The 19,752-nt window shown below is 45.1% G+C and overlaps 1 protein-coding gene across 2 annotated transcripts in view; it reads right to left on the reverse strand.

Moving 5' to 3' along the window:
• The window catches only part of VIT (vitrin), a 98,894-nt gene extending 88,807 nt beyond the window's left edge, over window positions 1-10,087 (reverse strand). Inside the window, exon 1 of one of the 2 annotated variants that reach the window (XM_026478870.4) lies at window positions 9,766-10,087. The gene's annotated coding sequence lies outside the window, so the exon portion shown is untranslated. The remainder of the gene's footprint in view (window positions 1-9,765) is intronic. The other variant, XM_026478878.4, reaches the window with a different exon arrangement.
• Window positions 10,088-19,752: the final 9,665 nt, after the last annotated feature.

Here is a 19,752-nt window from a genome sequence, read left to right on the forward strand (position 1 = left end):
TAGGAATTTTCCATCAATATAGGTGGTTTTTTTATGACTAAGATATGAACAGCTCAGGATCACTTTCTCCAGGACCACTTTCGATCACCACGTACAATCAGGTCAAATCCCAGAGCAGCGATATTTACTCGCGGGCAGCGGGTGGGTTAGAGAGGTCGTCCCTGGGTTCCGTGACTGAGAGAGGCCTGTCCCATCAGGCGCACTGAGCCATGTGGCATGGTGCTACATGTCAGAACACCAAAAAGGGAAAGCCTTTTCTGGTGTGCATGCTTCAGGCCGTCATTTTGTACCTCGTTAAGAACCTGACATATGGTAGTGCTTACCACATCCACAAAGCCTTCGACCAATAGTGATTTCTAGCGAGGCTGCAAACAGTAATTACGTCTCTGAAGTGGTAGTTTAGATCCTATATTGCCAGTAGGAAAAAAATACTAGTTTGCAGGCATGCCCCCAAATGAGCTCTAAAGAACTCCTTCCAAGAGTTATTTATCCTCCGTAATGGAAGGGCCGTCAGTCTGGGGGAGGGCTGAGGACCTCAGTAAAAGACGAGTGGACCATGACCGCTCCTCTCAGTTACTCTGGAAACCGTGCGCGTTAGAAGATTCTCGTGGAGCTTTGGAAGAGAAGCCTCTCTCATCGGAAGCTTCTTTACCGAATGTGTTTGACGCTGCGGAGCCGTCCTGCCTCCTCCCAGTGGGTTTTCTCCCTCGGGCTTTGAGGTGTGTGGTTGCCAAGGGGCCATCCGCGGTGCACTAGGAGCCGTGTGTTTGGATCGGTCCAGCCTCGATCCCCGGAGCCTCGACTGGCCCGAACGCTGTGTGCTTTTTGGTCTGTCTTCAAGGCCGAGGCACAGAAAAAACATTTTGGGGTCTCAGCCTTGCAGCTGAGGTGGGAAGGAAGATGAGGGTGTGTCTGTGAGGTCCACAGCAACTTCCCATCGGCCTCTTGGTAACGAGTGGGTTCGTCACAGATGACAGGGTCCCAGCTGTCCCCATGCTTCAGAGAGGCAAGAGCAGGGCTGTCGGTCAAAGCACATTCCCGAATCCCAGCAACCATAAGCTTGGTGGAGGTGGGGGGAAGGGAGGCTGTGGAGGGGGGCAGTCAGTGCGGCTGAGCAATTGAGGTGATGGAGGATTAAGTCCCGGCAGTCGGCGGGGACCAGCAGAAGGAGTCGTTTTGAAGCAGGAGATCCAGGTCTCCAAAGGGAGCCATGTAGCGTCACGCTCCAGAGGCCCTTTCCAGACCATTCTCAGGTCTGCCCGAGCCTTCTAACCCTCCTTCACGTCGCTCCTGACAATTTTGACCCTACTGTCCAGTGGCCTGTTACATGAGATGGGATGGGTCTCTTTGTTCTTCATGGGAAGTTTTAGAAGCTTAGAGTCTGTTCCGATAACAACAGCTTCATTTGCTGGGTGCTTACCATATGCCCCCCACTGCGCATGGGCCATCTTGTTTCATTACCATGGTGATCCTACCAGCTAAGTACAATCATACCCATTTTTCAGAGTAGGAAATGGAGGTTTAGAGAATTTAGTGAGCTGTCCAAGGGTGGATGAACACAGAGCAGCGCCAGAATTCCTTACCAGGCCTCGCATTTAACCCCACTCACTACCCCATTCTACCATTCTCCAGGATGGCTTCACTGTCCTTTTTGCCTTGACACATATATCCGAGGCTTTTTGAAATACACTGTAGACAATAGTAAGACGAACCCTCGAAAATACAGACATCGTGTGATACAATTGTCTTGGCTGTAAAGTCGGGAGATTTTTTTTTGAGTCCTATTTGGGCCTGAGCTCACATAGAGCTTTCTCTCACACAAATGTTATTTGGGGTAAAGTGATGCACCAGGCATATTTTTAAGTTTAACCAGGCATAACACACCCATCTAAATAAACATTGGAGTATATTGTAATTGACTGTGTAATGAGATGTTAAAATGGGATGACCCTTTGTCTTAGCTTCAGCTGAGACTACATGAGAACTGCTTCATGTTCCCAAGTGGTCTCGCAGACCGTCCTCTCACGACTATCTGTCCCCCTGCTCCCCTCCTGCATCTGGGGAGGGCGAGGAGGAGGGAAAACGCCAATAACTTTCCCTAAAGCAATTCCTGCTGTCCAGTCTCCAGCTTCGCTCTTGGCTCCTCCAGCTGTGGTGTGGTCTGGAGCGAGGCAGGCAGCCAGGCATCCCGGCTCTTGGTCACTATCTTTGGAAGTCCAGCTTGAATGTCCAATAGCCCCATTTGAGATGACTGAGTGGTTGTGTCTCTTGGGCTTGCAGTGGTCTGGTATCCGGCTTGTGTTTCAGACATCTACAGGCGAGGGAAGAGCTTGTGGCAAACCAGCCTCTGTGTCAGCGTCAGCCTGGGGTCACTTTAGGTCCTGCCCAAGCCAGGTGCGTGGACAGCTGAGGCGGCCACAGCAGGAGGCCCAGCAGAGGGATTACCGGGTGCTCAGAGGCTGAGCAAGGAACCCCGTAAACGCCCAGCCAGAGCAGATCCATATATAACAGCACCCAGGGTTCCCAACAAACACAGAGCATCTCCAAACCCACGGCAGTGCCCCACGTGAGCAAGAAACCCCTGTACGTGCCTGCCAAGCCCAAGGAGCCCGGGGGCCAGCTTAGGACAGTATCCACTTACAAGGCCTTTCTGTCCCCTTACCTTTCCTCTCTGTACCCACTTCAACTCTGGACATGAAGATACTGTTGTTAGCAGCCAAGGGGAAGGGGGGCAGAGGCACAGAGCAGAGAAAGAGAGAATCCAGTCCTGCTCCCTTTCCACAGCAGCAGTTAGGCCCGGGGGCAGGTGAAACTTGAAACTGGGAATGCCATTGTTCGGTTTTTAAGTATTACTTAAGTGTTACATCCATATTAAGGACCACACTGATTGTTTGGGGGTATAATGTGGACAAGGTCTTTTTAAAAATTCTGAGTGTGGCCTGAAATATTAAGGGACCTACTCGGATTTCATCCAGGGCGGAGGCAAGAGCCGCAGGTGGAGTGAGTGAGTGGGCCGTGAGGGGATTGGGGGGTACTCGAGGAGCATTAGGGTAGTGCCCTCCGCGTCGGCTTGTCCAAGTGCCTCCATACTACCTTTCCTCTTCACTCTGCCTGCTCCAGGCACCGTGGCCCTTCCGAGCATGGTGCTACCTCAGGGCCTTTGCATGTGCTCTGTCGTCTGCCTGGATAGTTCTTCCCGCAAGTATCCACACAGGTTGCTCCATGGCTTCCTTCGCCATTCACTCTCTCTGTCTAAATGTCCCTTTATCAGACATTTATCTAACCATGCAAAGCAAATCATCACTTCATCTCCCTGCTCTGTCCAGCCCCCTTAGTTTCTGTTCTTAGGTTTTTCACAGCCCATCATACCACCAGACCTCTCACGTGTATCTGTTTATTGTATGCTCCCCAGGCTGGAAGGCTCTAAAAGGACGGTGACTATTTTGTTCACTCTTCTTCTCAAGCGTGTAGAATTATGGATGGCACACGATGGAAGCCCAATAACTATTTGTTGTTCCTGTCATTCAGTGTTACCTCTGCTTCCCCAAATTCCTTTTGCCTTTTGGACTATAGATTCACTCACTCTATTATACAAGCAAAGCCAGTCTGGGCAAGCTGCCTCACACCTTTACTTCCAAAGCCTGTTTTCTCTGTCTGGGTCACACAGGAACCCGGAGGACGGAACTCACTTAGCATTGAGATGCCAGTGATCTGATGTCTTGGAAACTATACATTGGGTTCCCCTGGAGGAATAGTTTCTCTCTCTCTCTCTCTCTCTCTCTTTTTTTTTTTTTTTTCTTATTGGATCTGAGAAGAAAGAATGCTGAGTCCCTTCTCACTAGAGCCTGAAGGGTGGTTTTTATGAATTTTTACCACATGTCCACACAAAACATTAGCCTTTCTTTCACTGAAGGAAGGAATTTGAGAAATTTTTACTGGAGTCTTGTCAATGTAGAGACCCTTATCAGGGAAAGTGCTTTTCTGAAGAAGTCTGAGTCAGTAGGAAGCAAGTTTCTTTCTGTGCCTTGCCGCTAATTTAGCCCCGGAGTGAACGTAAAGGACACCTTTCGGGGACCAGCTACTCATAGGGCTTGATAATGCAGTCTGCTCCTCGGCCTTCCCCCCAAGAGTCAGGTCTGCCCAACACACCTGAAAAGTGTCTTTAAGTCAGGAGCTCATCTAAGAAAGATGGAAGCAAAAAAACCTCCACTCCCCTCCATCAGGATTACCCCTGTGTCTCTACTTGCAGGAAGGAATAGTTTCTTTGGAATTTACTTGGCTTGAAAACGATGTGTTCAGGGATGGCAAAGATTAATCGGGTGCGACGACAGGAAAACCAGGACCATGTGTACTTGTTGCCTGGTAGGTTAAGAACGTGAGCTTTGGAAATAGAATTGCTTTGGGTTTGAGGTTGAGCTCCGTCGCTTGCTAGCTGCGTGACCTTGGAGAACTTACTTAACTTCTCAGGGCCTCAGATGTCTCATCTGTAGAATAGGAGCCCTTACGACCTCCCTCACAGGGTTGCTGCTAGGACGAAATGAGTGAATGCAGGAAGAGGGCTTAAACCGGTGTCTGGCACGCAAGAACAGCTGGGCGGGTGTCAGCGAACGTGACTTCCGTTCTGCGGTGGTGGTGAACGCTGAGTACCGTCATCGTCCTCCGCGTTTGTATCTCCATCCTCTTGCAAACGTGGCGCATTGAGACTCCGGCTGACGATTCTACGGAGGGAAAGCGACCCACTGAGTCTCTCTCAGCAAGACGCTGCCCGGGGTAATTACGGCTTGGTTTGGGGGCTTGGTGAAGGAACCACGTGGGTTTGGGAGCTAAATTCTTCTAGGGCCCCAGAAAGGGGGCGATTCTCCACCTGTGTTCCTTCCTTTTCTCTCAGAGATTTAGAAGGCCCTTCAGCCCATTCTCATGGAAACCTTCTAGATGCTTGTAGGACAACTGAACCAATGAAATGGCTGAGGGATGATATCTAGCATTTTTAAAAAGAATTGAAAAAAGCACCTAGCGAAGGAATAGGAAGCAGCAATGAGCCCACACATGTTTTTTTTTTTTTTCAATTGTGAACAGCAAAATAAAACACAAACACCAAAATAGTCCCTAAACTGAATCTAAACCGAACTAGAATTTCTTTTGTTCCAAGACCTGCGGCCTATAGATTTGACTCAGAAGAGGACTTTGGCATCCCATTATCTCAGTGCACCTTTCTGCCTCGGGGTATTCGCCCTGGAATGTGGCAGTGGATTTCGGCCCGGGCAGCATCTGCTGCATGGGGGATTCGCCGTCTGCAGGTCGCCACATGACACGCAGCTTGCGCAGGTCTCGGCTCGGAGCAGCGCCGGGTGCCTGCTTGGCCAACTCCCCAGGCAGCCCGGAGCACGTCAGCCAGGCAGTCTCTAAGGATTTCTTTAAGATTTGCAGTCTGTTGAAGTGGAAAAGTTTTCTAGTTGATTAAAAACAAATTCTAAGTCCCGTATCCACAACTGTTTGTGTAACGGATGAGGTAACCGTAGAAAAATGCAATAAACAAGACCAAAATAGTCTTTGCTCCATTGTGAACATGGGGCTCTGGGAATCTCGTTGGATTCTGGTCCTTCGGCTCCTGGTCTGCAAACAGGAACTCATCTAGGTGATCTCAGATGGCTTAAATGTGTGTGTGTGTGTGTGTGTGTGTGTGTGTGTGTGTGTGTGTGTGTGTTTTAATTACAATTTTATGCTTCAGTTCCAAAAGTTGTTTGGTTCTTTTTTATGTGGTCTGTGTCTTTGTTGAACTTATTTTGGTCTTACGTTGTCTTCCTGATGTCGGTAAATTCTTTAGCTGTATTGGCTTGTGAATTCTCTGTCAGGTCATTCACGTATCTCCATTTCTTGAGGGTCAGTTACCGGAGGTTTCCTGTGTTCCTTTGGTGATGTCATTTCTCTGGTTCTTCACGGTGCTCATAGCTTTGCGAAGGTGTCCAGTTACCTCTTCTAGACTTTATGGCCTGACTTCAGTAAGGGAAGGTTACTTTGGTCAGGCGATTTCACCGGCGGATCGAGGCATGCTGGGGCGGGCTGTCACCCTGGGTCTAGTGGGGCTTGTGGTGGCTCTGGGTCCAGGGAGGTGTGATGTCTCGACAGCTCAGGCTGCTGGGGTCCCCAACATTGACAACCGGGTATAGTCCTTGGTGAACATGTTGGGGGTATCTGCAAGGGCTGTTTGGGTCCTTAGTGATGCTTCAGCATCCCGAGGCTAGAGACCAGGGCAGGCAGCGGTGACAGGCAGAGCTAGTGGTGTGCACGCAGGGGCTGCAGGGGCAGCTGCAGGGGCCTGGGTAGTGGCAGGGGCCAGGTATAGACACATGTGTTGTGGTGAGGGCCAGGCCCCGCTGCTGGTACTCTAGCTGGTGCAGGCCCCTGATTGCCCTCGTGCACTCCCGTGGCTGCAGGGTCTCACCATGGGCAGTGCACAGCAGTCGAGGCTGGTGACAAGAGTTGGGCCAGCCGGGTACAGGTGCACAACTGGAGAGGCGAGCTGCAGGTGAGTCCAGGGATGCAGGCAAGCGACAGGAGTTAGGCCCAGATCGGGCTGACAAGCGGCTGTGGAGGCCCCGGCTGGTGGCGTGTACTCCTGCAGCTTAATTAAAAATTAACAACCGGCACTATATCCAACAGCCAGTGCTGACGCCACACCTGCATTTGTCCTGCTCTACTGCTCCTTTCTTTACCTATTCTCTGCTCTCACAGAAGCTGCTCGTTGTCACACGCACAAGGACCTGTCATACGTGTACGAGGTAGCAGCTCACCCCCTGTATGTTCAGAGGGCCAGGAATTCCACCACCCCCTGCAAACCACAGAGGGACGCATTCTTAAGCAAGGAGAGGGGGCCCTTGGGGTTTCTCGAATTACAGAGTCACAGAAGTTGCCTCTCTTGCTTATCATTTGCTGATTGATGAATTAGCTCACATCCTCTGGACGAAGAAAGGGCAACACGTTTCTCATAATTATACTAATATCACATAACTTCACAAATCTATTTGCTTCCCACATCCACAGAGTTAATGTTTAAAAGTTTGAGGAGTATTACAATTGATTTGTTTCATAGCTAATCAGATTTCTTCATTCTGGCCACATAGAGTAACGAAAATATTTGCTAACATTTGGCTGCTGACAGTGTACCAAGTACCAATGGAAGCTTTTTTGCCACCATCCTCTGAGGTGGGCACTAAAACAGACCCCTTTTACAGATGAGAAAACTGAGGCCCAAGAAAGTTTAAGTAACTTGCCGAAGTGAACACATTTGAGAAGTGGCAAATCCTTTTGCCAGACAAACTCCTAGAGGTCCACATAGCCCGGGAGGGCCGCTTGGCCTTGGCCTTGCATGGCAGGCCTTAAATTTAGATATTTGACATTATCTCCACACGAGGGTACACAGACAGTCATAGAAATGCACCAGAAACCCGAAAGAAGTCTGTTATACAACTTGGACCACACTGTCCTTAATAACATATATATATTATATTATAATAATATAGTAATGTATATACACGTGTATACATATATACACAGTTGTGTTACATTGATATAATAGGCACTACAGTACATTTCATTTTTCTATATGTCAAAAAGTCGTTAGTTAGGTAAACATAAATATTTTAAATATACCATAGGTTGCAAACCCCATTTTCATACTTCTTCACTTTGTAATATATGGAGGCCTGGCCATGTCTTGATATTGGAGAGATCCCACTGCATGGAACCATAGTGTTAGGAGGGAAACTTAGAGACTATCTTGTGCAACTTCTTCCTTTCCTATGTGAGGAAATGGAAACACAGAGATGTGGAATAACTTCCCCAAGGTCACACAGCTGGAACGCCCTTCTACTGACAGATGGGTGTGCTCTGTCCTGCGCCCACTGCTCTTGCCACCTGGATGATGCTTCCAGGGAAGCAAGCAGAGAGCTTACACATGTGGCCACGAGTAACATTCCTGGAGGCCACAAAACATTTATTTTGAGACCAATGACTCCTTCCAGTGTAATCTACTTTTGAATATGTTGGGGGGTGGAGATTACATGTCTGTAGAACTTTCCACGTTTCAAAACCCTATTGGAGCTGGGAAGCAATATGGAACCTCATGACCACTGTGGGGGGGTGCGGACAGGCATTGAGATTTCCCCTTTTCAGATGGGGAAACAGAAGTCAGGAAATGCTGCACACCTTCCCCGAGGTGACACAGCCAGGAGGTGGCAGAACCGTTAGTGTGCTGGAGGACTCCGGGCTTGGAACAGAGCGCTAACCCTACCGCTTTCCTGCGCCCCGGTACGTCTGACAGGAATTACAGACGAGAACAGCCACAAGCATTTCTGTTTCCCCGATGCTATTCATAAACCATTTTAAACCCAGTGTGTTTTTTCTGAAAGCAGCCATCCTTCCTGTAATCAGTAACTTGGCAAAATAGATCACTAGATCTTCTAAATGATATTCCGAGAGTAAATGCTATTTCAGGATGGATACTAAGCATTTCCAATGTTCTTAGGTGTTTCCTTTCCGTGGTGAGGTGTAAGATATATTTAAATCAAGCTTAGTCTGGGAAACCAGCACGTTGCAATTAAAAATGCAGCCCTTTAGTCTCACAACTCTCTGGCTAAAGCCCTTTTACAAAAGAGGGTATTTTAATTCAATAAATAGAAGACAGACACGTCCAGCTTTCCTACCGGAGGGGGCGTAGCCACCACTTGCAGCTAACACACAGAACAGAGAAAATACACAAACAAATAGCATTTGATCTTGCTTTGCTGCAGGGTGTTTTCATCTTTCAAGAGACGGAGGGAAAAATAACCTCAGAACTTTACCACCAAAACTTCCAAATTTATTGCAACGCAACGTAACGGCAAAATGCTATTTTCTTAGCGCTCACATTTTTGAATAACCACCACGGCCAAGAATGCCTGGTTTTATTTTTACAATAAACCCAAAGAAAATCTGGAATTCCACTCTCGATCTGAGGATGGCAAAAATGCCTGGGTTTTTCGGAGCAAACCATTGAGTCGAACTATTCAATCGTACCCTCTCTGTTTAACCTCTGCTGGAGGCATTTATTTCATGTTTATACTGGTTTGACACAAATCATGATTAGAAGAGATTTCGTACCCTGTTTCCCTGGGCAAAGTTGAGCTACAATAGTAGACTTAACAATACCAGCCCTTTCTGGGGCTTATCAGTTAAAGAAGCATTCAGCCTAAGAAAACACTTCCAGTAGAAATAAGATACAGAACTGTACAACTAGCCACATTCCATTGAGATCTGAGTGGAGAGAAGTTTAGATCCATACTAAATCATTTCTCTTCACTTAGCATCAATGTGTCCATTTCTCATACTGCTTTTCATACATCGTTGGAAGCAATTTGTTACATTGTTCTCATATTCCATAGAGGAAGCAAGGTATAAAAAAGAGCAGCATAATAAAGAGACTTATGTCATACTTTCCAACTTGTTTTAACCATAATAACATTGGTATAAAAATGCAGTCAAAAATCTTGTTCTAATCTTATCTCAGCACAATTCATTTATAGTTGATCTCCATAATATTAGTCGTTTACAAGGATGTCAACTCCCCCTATCTCCCCTCCCAATTCTCCTGAGACTAAAATTTGTACAGACTGATTACTTGGTCAAGGTATGTATTGCAGTTTCTTAATGATCAATACATTTTAAGGTTTTTATAATCCGGAATGGAAAGCAAACTATGTACATAGCTCAGTAATTCATCAGACATACCTTGTTTGAAGAGAGCAATTTTTTTTTCAAAAATTTTCCACCACACAGAATGGATATCCTTTTCTCCTTAAGCTTTTCTGCATCACAAATCCCATCCAAATTATTCTAAAGAAGAAACAAGGAGAGGTCCAAGCAACTTTTCTCTTTTCTCAGAGGAGCTAATCAAACATTCCCATCAACCTCTCAGCACGTTGAAAAGCACATTTTAGCCACACACACACACACACACACACACACACATGCACACGCTCACACACACACACACACACGCACGCACACACTGCTTCTCACACTGGTTTTAGTGCTGAATTAGGCGGTCCTCTTTCAAATTTCCACTCCCACTTGCTTTTCTTTGGGGTAAGGATTTCTAAATATTCTTTTCTAGCCTAAAGCACACATTTTCAGTAAGCAAATTCTATAATTAGGAATTCTGAAAAGTGGAAGAGAAGTGCCTCGATAAAAACGGAAATAAAAAGAACACTTTAAAGAGGACTTACACAGGCTAATTAAATTTTCTCTTTCTTTTTCAAATGCTAGCGAACAGCTGATTAAACGGCATAAGGAAAGAACACTGCCAACACCCACCAAGCCGGTTCTACGGGGCTCTCCCTCTTAGGAGTTGAAAACACTTATTTTTCCTACATAGTAATGCCATTTTTTTTTGTTTAGCTCACTTCGGTCCTTTCTGCATCTTGGCAAGCTTAATGAAATGACTGTAGTCCATGCAGCTAGTAATAGACACAAGATAATAATAGTGGGAAGCAAAACCCGACTCATGTTTCAAAAAACTGATGGCGGCGAGCTCACATCATAAGTGAAATCTGCCAATTTTGGTTATTATTGGTGTCATCAATTAAATTGAAGGGATTCAGACTCAAAACGTGCTCGTGCGTTAGCATATCACACCCTTTAAACACACACACACACACGAAAACGTACACCTGGCACTCCTTGAGATGCAAACGTGTATCAGAGTGCCCGAGCATCTTCCCCGGCAGGGCGGGAGGCTGCGCAGAGCCATTCCTCCTCCTGCTGGGGAATGTGCACTCCCGCAGCCCCGAGCAGAGTCCTCCCTCCCGGCAGCCCTGTCTGTCAGCGAGGCGATTGCTCCTTATTTAAGATTAAGATTGGAATGCTATCTAACTTTTCCCCCTCCATTTGGTTCTGCATTTAAATTATTTCTTAGTCCTGTTTCTTCCTCCACAACACCCCAAGCCTAAGACCATTGGTAGTAAGGAAGGTGCTGCCCACATAGAGGATGACTTGTCCCCCCATCAGGGTGTCAGAGAAGGTTCAGATGAAACAGCAGCCCAAACCAAATTAACCGTAATAGTAACTGCCATTTGTCGAATGCTTACTTTTGCTAGGAATGGTGATAGCCCTCTACATGTATCACCTCATTTAATACTTAGAAGTACCTGGAGAGGTTATTCCCATTCCTCAGATAAGAGAACTGAGGCTCAAAGAGAGAGTAACTTTTCCAGGGTCACCCAGATAGGTAACAGCTGGGGTTCAAATTCAAGGCTCTATGATTCAGAGGCAGCCCTGCTGTTAGCCTCTGTGCTCTTTGGGAGCTCCTTCTCTTTCACGAATGTGTTTTCTTGTGGTGAATAAGGCGGAAATCAAACGCAAATGTATTGAAAAGCAGATGAAGAGATGCGCAACGATGTGCGTGGTGATGAAGACTTTTGGAAATACAGTAGTCACCCCTCATCCGTGCAGGACGTATTCCAAGACCCCTAGTGGATGCCTGAAACTGACAGTAGTACCGAATCTTCTAGTACTGTTTTTCCCTATAGGTACACACCTATGATAAATTTCAATTTAGAAACTAAGCTCAGTAAGAGACTAACAACAATAACAGATAATAAAACAGAATAATTATATCAATATACTGTAACAAAAGTTATATGAATGTGATCACTCCTCTCAAAATACCTTTCGGTACTTGTACTCTTCTGGTGATGGTCCAGGGTAGTGTGGTGCCTGTGCGGACTGAGGTGAAGGACAGAGGCCCTGTGACATAGCGTTAGGCTGCTATTGACCCTTCGGTGATTCATCAGAAGGATCATCTGTTTCCAGCCCAGGTTGACTGTGGGTAAGAGAAACCACAGATAAGGGAGACTACTGTAGATATTGATGGTTGTACATGATGAATGTAATTAATGTTAATGTGTTAATGAACCTAAAATGGTTAGACTGGCAAAAGTTTTGTTATATGTGTTTCATAATAAAAAGAAAGAAGGAGAAATTCCCTTTTTTTTAAATTTTTTTTAAGATTTATTTATTTATTTGAGAGAGAGAACGAGCAAGCACAGAGGGTAGGGGCAGAGGGAGAGGGAGAGGGAGAGAGAAACCCAAGCAAGCTCTGCACTAAGCGCACAGCCCCACACAGGGCTCCCTCTCACGACCCTGAGATCGTGACCTCAGCCAAAACTGAGAGTCAGATGCTTAACCAACTGTACCCCCAGGTGCCCTGAGAAATTCCCTTTTTAAAAAAGTAATGAAAGGGCCCCTGGGTGGCTCAGTCAGTTAAGCATCTGCCTTCGGCTCAGGTCATGATCCCAGAGTCCTAGGATGGAGTCCCACATGGGGCTCCCTGCTCAGTGGGGAGCCTGCTTCTCCCTTTGCCTGCCACTCCCCCTGCTTGTTGTGTTTTCTCTCTCTCTCTGTCAAATGAATAAATAAAATCTTTAAAAAAAATTTTTTTTAAAGCAATGAAGATTGACAAAAATGAGAAAGCTGGAAAATGCCCAGGTCAGACGTGGTGGTCCTGAGGGGCTGCGGGCGGTCTGGGCAAATGTGACCATTCTAGAGAGCCATCCAAAGTACTCGGTCACAGTACGTGTGTGCCCACGGACCAGGGACCACGCTCTTTGCAGGACACAGTCTTCAGTGAACTTCTTGCACAGGGCCATGAATCCCATCCCTGGAGAACTAAGGAGTTAAGTGTGAGAAATGTACAGTATGAAATATGCAACAGGGGCGCCTGGGGGGTCACTTGGTTAAGCGTCTGCCTTCGGCTCAGGTCATGATCCCAGGGTTCTGAGATCGAGCCCCGTATGGGGTGTCTGCTCATCGGGGAACCTACTTCTCCCTCTGCCTACTTGTACTCTCTCTCTCTGTCAAATAAATAAACAAAAAAACAAACAACAAAAAAAGAAATATAATGCAACAGCTAGAAGCAAAGGAGTACATGTGGGGCTTGAGCCTCGGTTCCCGGGGACAGATGACCTAAGTCTGACTGTTGGTTTTAGCACCTGACATTTGACAAGTAACCTAACCTCTCCGTTTCTTAGTTTCTTCATCTATAAAATGGGAAAAACAATAAAACCTGTATTGCAGAGTTAAAACAATTCAGGGAATTAATAGTTGTAAAGTTCTTGGAATCCTACCTCGAGTGAGACAAATACAATATTAGAGTTCTTTAAATAAGCACAACGTACGTCAACACTGTGCTGCTGGGGGAAGTTAGTGTCTTAGGACAACCGCCGCGCAGCGGCTCGCGGTTCTGTGGGTCCAAGTCCCAGTGCGGCATGAGGGCTTCTCCGCTCGGGGTCTCACGGGGCTGAAATCAAAACGGCGGCCCGACTGGGCTCTTATCTAGACTTTCCGAGAGAGGATCTACCTTGAGCTGGTTCAGGTTGTTGGCAGAATCCAGCCCTCTGTAGTCGTGGGTCGAGGGTCTCAGGTCCTTGCTGGCTGTCAGCGTGGGGTGCTGGGATCTAGAGGCCTCGCCACGCGGCTGCCTCCGTCTTTACTACCGGCATGACGTGTTCATCCTGTTCACGCTGGGCTCCTCTCCGACTTTCTCTTCTGCAACAAACCAGAGAAAACTGCTTGTACCGGGACTCCGTGATGAGTTCAGGCCCACTGGGATCATCTTCTTATCTAAATGTCAACTGATTAGTAACTATAATTATGTCTGCAAAGCTGCTTTGCCACAGAACATAATACGGTCAGGCCCTGGGGCCAAGATCATGGGCCATCTTAGAACTCCGCCTACCACAGCTATTGATTTTAAAAACATTACTTTGAGGGAAAGTAAGAAGCAGAAGGAGAAACATAATACAATCCTGGAATGGTTAATTTTATGTGTCAATTTTATGTGTCTAACTTGCCGACTGCAGATCCTGGATTTCTCAGCCTTGACGTTGTCCAATTCCTGATAGTAAATCTCTCTCTCTCTCTCTCTCCCTCCCCTCTTGGTTCTGTTTCTCTGGAGGACCCAGACTATTACAAATGCAATTATGAAAAATTAAAATGGTGCACATAAAACAACAGTATACATTTTGCAGGAACACTTATCCGCAGACCCACGGTACCTCCGAGCCTCCGCTTGCTATTGCCGACGGCTTCTCTTGGGTGTCTGCCTGGATCACGTGCTCACCTTCTTCTCAGCGTTGCTCACATGTCAAGTCCTGAGGGAGGCCCTGCTTGGACACCCTGTTTAAAATGGCACCCACCCCTCAGCATTTCCTCTTCTTCCCCTCTGCTTTATCTTTCTCATGGTGCTTATTACATTTTAACAGTGTTTACTATTTAGTTTTTCATTGTGCGTCCTCCATGAGAATGTAGGCTCTGGGAAGACAGAGGTTTTTATCTGTTTTGGTCACTAACCTAGTCCTCCCAGCTCTTTGAACTGACACATGATAGATATACAGTGCATATTAGTTTAATGATTACAAATACATTAGAATGCTTGCCCTGGGGGAAAGGAATGAGAGTGGAGAATTGGGATAAAACAGGGGGAAAAAAAACCCATTGTAGCAGAAGTCCCCCGAGGCTAGGGGGACCAGCGATGATGGTGCTGAGAAGTGACTGGGCCCTCCACACCCAGGGCCGGCAGCAGCCCTGCCCGAGCGAAGGTCAAGCTGGGAGGCTCAGGGAAATCTTTGAACCTCTTTAATGAAAACACGATCACAGCTTCCTGGTAAGTGGCCTTGAGCTTGCTACTTGGCATAAACTGAACTTCTCGATTGTTTCTAGCTGAGAACAGAATTGGTGATGTTCGGTTTTTCCTGAATTACTGCTTGAGATTCTGTTTTGCTTCTAAATCAGCGACAGGTGCTTGAAAGCATCAGTTCTTTCCTAAATAACCGTTTGTCACTACATACACACAGTGTCCTGGTCTTTACTGTATCCAGTACAAAAACTCAAATCTCTCTTAGAACATTCTCTATTAAAAGTTTGTATTATTGTCATAAACATGGAACTTGATGGCTCTTTAAAATACTTCCTCTTTTTTTTTTTTTTTTTTTCCCCACTCCGGAGATAGAACTCAGGGAAATCAATGCCCTCTTCATCTCACAAATCCGTTATTTTATGTGACTTTTTAAAATGCGGGATGGCAATTTAAGAGTCTAAGTAATGAGGTAGCCTTTTCAGACCCTCCTGATATTTTTACTGTGAGCAGGTATGAAACACAAGAGTTACGCCTTTTATAACACAAGTTCACTGAAATGTCTGAGGCTGTATCGTGTTTGATGCTACATCAATTTTTCATAGAAATATGATTCGCCTTGGACTCCTTTATAGCAGTTTTGAGACTTTTTCTCCCTGCACTTTGGTAGAAGCTTCCTGAAATGATGAGGTGCTATTTCTGTTTCCTGGACACTTTTGAACATTATAAGTACTCCTGTTTTGTGCAGTGTCGGTGTGAAATGGAAAATTTGCTACCATAATTAACTTTTGTTAAATTTATGTTCTCGCTGTCTGTCAGGAGCAAAGGGGTGATTACAAGAAAAACATAACTTTCAAAAAATGGAAGGAGCCAAACTGAGAGCGCGGAACACTTCTAAACTGGTAGCTGATGAATTTTGCCATGGCATGTAAAAGAGCCTCTAAAACTAGAGGAAAGAATTCTTAAGAATATATCAGAGGCAAAAATTGATTAGAGATTAGATAGGAGCTATTGATTATGATACAAAAGATAAACTCAATGATGTAAAGGAGATAGTGGACCAATAGAATTCATCTTTCTTGGCCTATTTTTAAAAAAGAACGTTTAAAAGATTACTACTCCCAAATGCCGCCCTGAAAGAAATCAGCTGAAATCACTGTAGCAAATATTGGACAACACCCACAATATTGTAGGCCAAATGGACAACACATAAATGCAGATAAATCACTGTGTTTGCAATAGCATAAAAGAGATTCAAAGACCTAAATGATGATATTTGGAACTGGAGGCTGTAACGTAGATCCTAGCATTAAAAAAGGCTGCTGGTCTGGCAGATTAGCAAAATACAAAAGTACCTTACTCAAAACAAGGGCTCAAAATGTTTGGCAGAAGATCATAGGCCTTATATCTCCCTTTTATGCCAAGTAAGCAAATGGAGTCTAAAATAAAGGATTGGTTCATTGAACACCGGTCAGCTGGGGCTCTGCTGATCTAAGCTGTGTTGTGCTGTGCTGTGCAGCTCTGCTCCTCACTGTAGGTCTGCGGGTTGGCTGGTAAACCTCTCTTCTATGTCTATTTATTCTGGTGCCCAGGCTGCAAGGCAATCGCTGTACAGGGAAAGGGCTTCTCGCCGCAAAAATGGCAAAATCAGAAGAGGGCAATAAGAAATCTGTGAGGTGTCTTAAGGCCTTGTCTCAGAACCAGTTCACTGGCCCACTTCTGGCCCATTCCACTGGCCAAAACAAATCTCATGAACAAGCCCAAAGTTTAGGTACAGGAAACAAGACTACCCATAAACAGGCTATGGCAAGGGTGTGAATGAAGAGAGGCGGGTAGTCTTTCATGGTTAATACACTGGCATGTTTGATTTGTGTCCATGTTTGCCATTGTGTCTTTCTTCCCATGCCTTCTGTCTGGATTCAGATTACTTCTTGCTGATAAAAGTATTCAGGAATACACAAATTGAAGGATGCTTGAACATAATAAAATATATATGCCCTAGCCTGAAAATCCATTATCTTATTTAGTGGTGATACTCTAGAGGCTTTCCCACTATGCTACTAAATAAAAGAGGATATTTATGTAGCTTCAAAGTGTCTCCCCAGATAGCTGATAGTAGGCATCAGCAAGGATACCCACTATCTCTACTACTATTTAATACTGTACCAGAGATGTTAGCTAATGCAATTCAACCAGAGAAGTCTATTAAAAGAAAGAAAAACCAGCAAAGAAGGTATAATACTGTCTCCATTTACCAATATAGAAATTTATGTAGGGGTGTGTGTGTGTGTGTGTGTGTGTGTGTGTGTGTGTGTGTACAGACATATATGTCTTTGCTCTGCCTCCTGAGGATGCCTGGAAGGGATAAAAGCCCATTACCAATGAGCATATATAGAACAAAAGCTTGGTTTCTAAATAGGATTCTTCAATAAACAGAATCAAATATCCTTAGAAAATACCTGATGCTGGGGCTGAGAAGGGAAGAGTACAAGATGTGCCTGGAACATTTTAGAGCCAGTAAGTATGAAAATGGTCAGAAAACAGGTCAGAAGGCTGCAGGAGACAACTGGAGGGACCTCTCAGCAGCCAGATCTGGGACAATTTGAACAACAAACCAAATAATGGTATGAATGAATTAAAACACATATAATACAATAATAATTTGGGCGTTCATACTAGTATAAAAAATAAACAGGGGAGAGGAACAGCCTCTAGACTTTACAAAAGAGTTCCAGCTAATAGATGAAGAAAGGACGATGGAAATAGAAACCAAACCGTTCAGCAAATAACACAGTAGTGGGTGAAAAGATGATGAGAAACAGGATATTTACGTAGCCTCCAAGTATCTCCCCAGAAGATATGTATTAATTAAGTAGGGGGAGTTAATATCTCGGCAATGGAGAAACCGAAAGATGCCACCTGACCTGGCGATTCTAGTTTACATCATCAGTAATTAGACAAATGACACCATGTGCCTCCTTTCGGGAGGTACTGAGAACACTTGAGTTCTGTGGGATCCTTGCCAAAAATGCATAACTGACGTTAATCACGAGGATGCATCAGACAAACCCAAATAGAGGAATGGTCTATGAACAAACTGGCTAGTACTTTTCAAAAGTGTTAAGGTCATGAAAGACAGACTGGGGCATGATTACCTGTTAGAGGAGAGGGAGATGGGACCATCAACGCAACAGGTGGTGGTAGATTTGATCTTGGACCAGAGAAAGGATGTCAATGGGAAAATTGGTGAAATTTATATGAAGTCCAAAGATTAGATAATGGTGTTGTATCAATGTTAATTTTCTGATTCTGATCATTGTAAAGCACGTAAAATATTAGTATTAGGGAAAACTGAGTAAAGAGTATACAGAAATTCTTTGTACTCTTTTTACACCATTTTTGTAAACCTGGGATTATTTTAATATGAAAAGATAAATTTTTTAAAAGGGAAAAAGATAATGTACGAATGGAAAGTTGGGTTAGAAAGAGATAATGAGTTTCAGTAGAAATAACATCAGATTTGTGCCAGGAGACCTATATTCACATCTTTTGGCACTTGAGCCTCCAACAGGTCACTCGGACAGTCAGATTCTGCATTTGTAAAATGAGGACGATAATTGCCTTGATCGTTCTGAACACCAAGGGTGGTAAAGTTAACAAAACACCCTATAACCTGTAAAATGCACAAGTTGTTATTTTTAATAACAATGGTGATGTGGCCTTGTTCTGGATAAGATCAGAGTGAGTATTCAGGAATCAGATCCTTTTAGTAATATTTACAGCTGCTCTGGAGAAGAAGTGCAGAGCAAATTTTCAGGTTTTCTAGTGGCAGCCAACTGTGCCGGCTTGTAAATCTACATGGATGCGAAGCAGATGGGAGCCAGGCCTTGTTGGGGGGCTAAAAGCAAGGTGCTGCCCCTGCAGAGAAACCAAAGTGCTGCCACGTGCAGAAGGGAAAGTCTTCATGTGCCCTGAAAACAATACAGGAAAAGGGCCTGCGTCTCTTCTTAGAAGGACCCCAAGAATGCCTGCATAAAGCCTGGGTCACACAGATCAATATGTTTGTCCTAACGCTGGGGTCTTAATGTGGGAAAAGATGGCAGATTACCACCTAGAAAAGCATGTACACGTGATCCACATTGGAACAGAGGGGGCCCGAGTGGTGGTAGGTATGCTACGGGCAGGTGGCCCCAGGAGTTCCCATCAGCAGTATAATGAAGAGAGCTTCTGCTCGAGAGAGCCTGAGTCTGAGATAGGACAAGACAGCCATGAAAGCCACAGAAGAAATGGCAGAAGAAAAGATTCATTGGTTTAACAGAATTACCAATAAGACTAAATACGGTCAGAAAAAATCCACACGTACATGATGAAGGAATTAAAAAACAAATGACCAAATGGGAGAAGATATTTGTAAGAAATATGACAAATGGTTAATATGTGTAAAATATATAAAAATACTTAAAATCAATAAGAAAACTTCAAAAGAACCACCAAATAGAAAAAGAGGCCAATGACATAATCAATTACACACACACACACACACACACACACACACACACACACGCACTATAAATGGGCAATAAACATGTGCAAAAGAACCCATTTAACCTATCTGGACATTCAATAAATCCAGATTACGGTGATACTGAAACACCATTCTCAGCCTGTCAGCTTGGCACGGATTTGTTAAATATTCGGCCTCAGATGGGTCAAGACCGGCATTAACATATACTGCCCATGGCAAGCAGTAGAAACTGGTACAACCAAATTTGTTGTACCAATTTCAGAAAGCATTTTGACAAGCTGTTCCATGAGATGAAAGAAGTTTGTAACCTTCAACCAATAATTCCCCTCCTAGGAATCTATCCTGAAGAGAATGAGAGGTGTGTTGGTTGTATCTAGGTACAAGACAGGTAAACAGCATAATTTACGCTGCTTCCCTGAGCTGAAGGTTACCTAGCAAAGAACTTGGCTCTCACTGGGGTGGGGGTGGGGTGGGGACATGGGCAGGGCCTTTCCAGCTCTCTTGGCAAAGAGCACATCCTTAGGGGCGCCTGGGTGGCTCAGTCGTTAAGCGTCTGCCT

Source organism: Ursus arctos, unplaced genomic scaffold, assembly GCF_023065955.2.
Source record: "Ursus arctos isolate Adak ecotype North America unplaced genomic scaffold, UrsArc2.0 scaffold_8, whole genome shotgun sequence".
NCBI lineage: Eukaryota > Metazoa > Chordata > Mammalia > Carnivora > Ursidae > Ursus > Ursus arctos.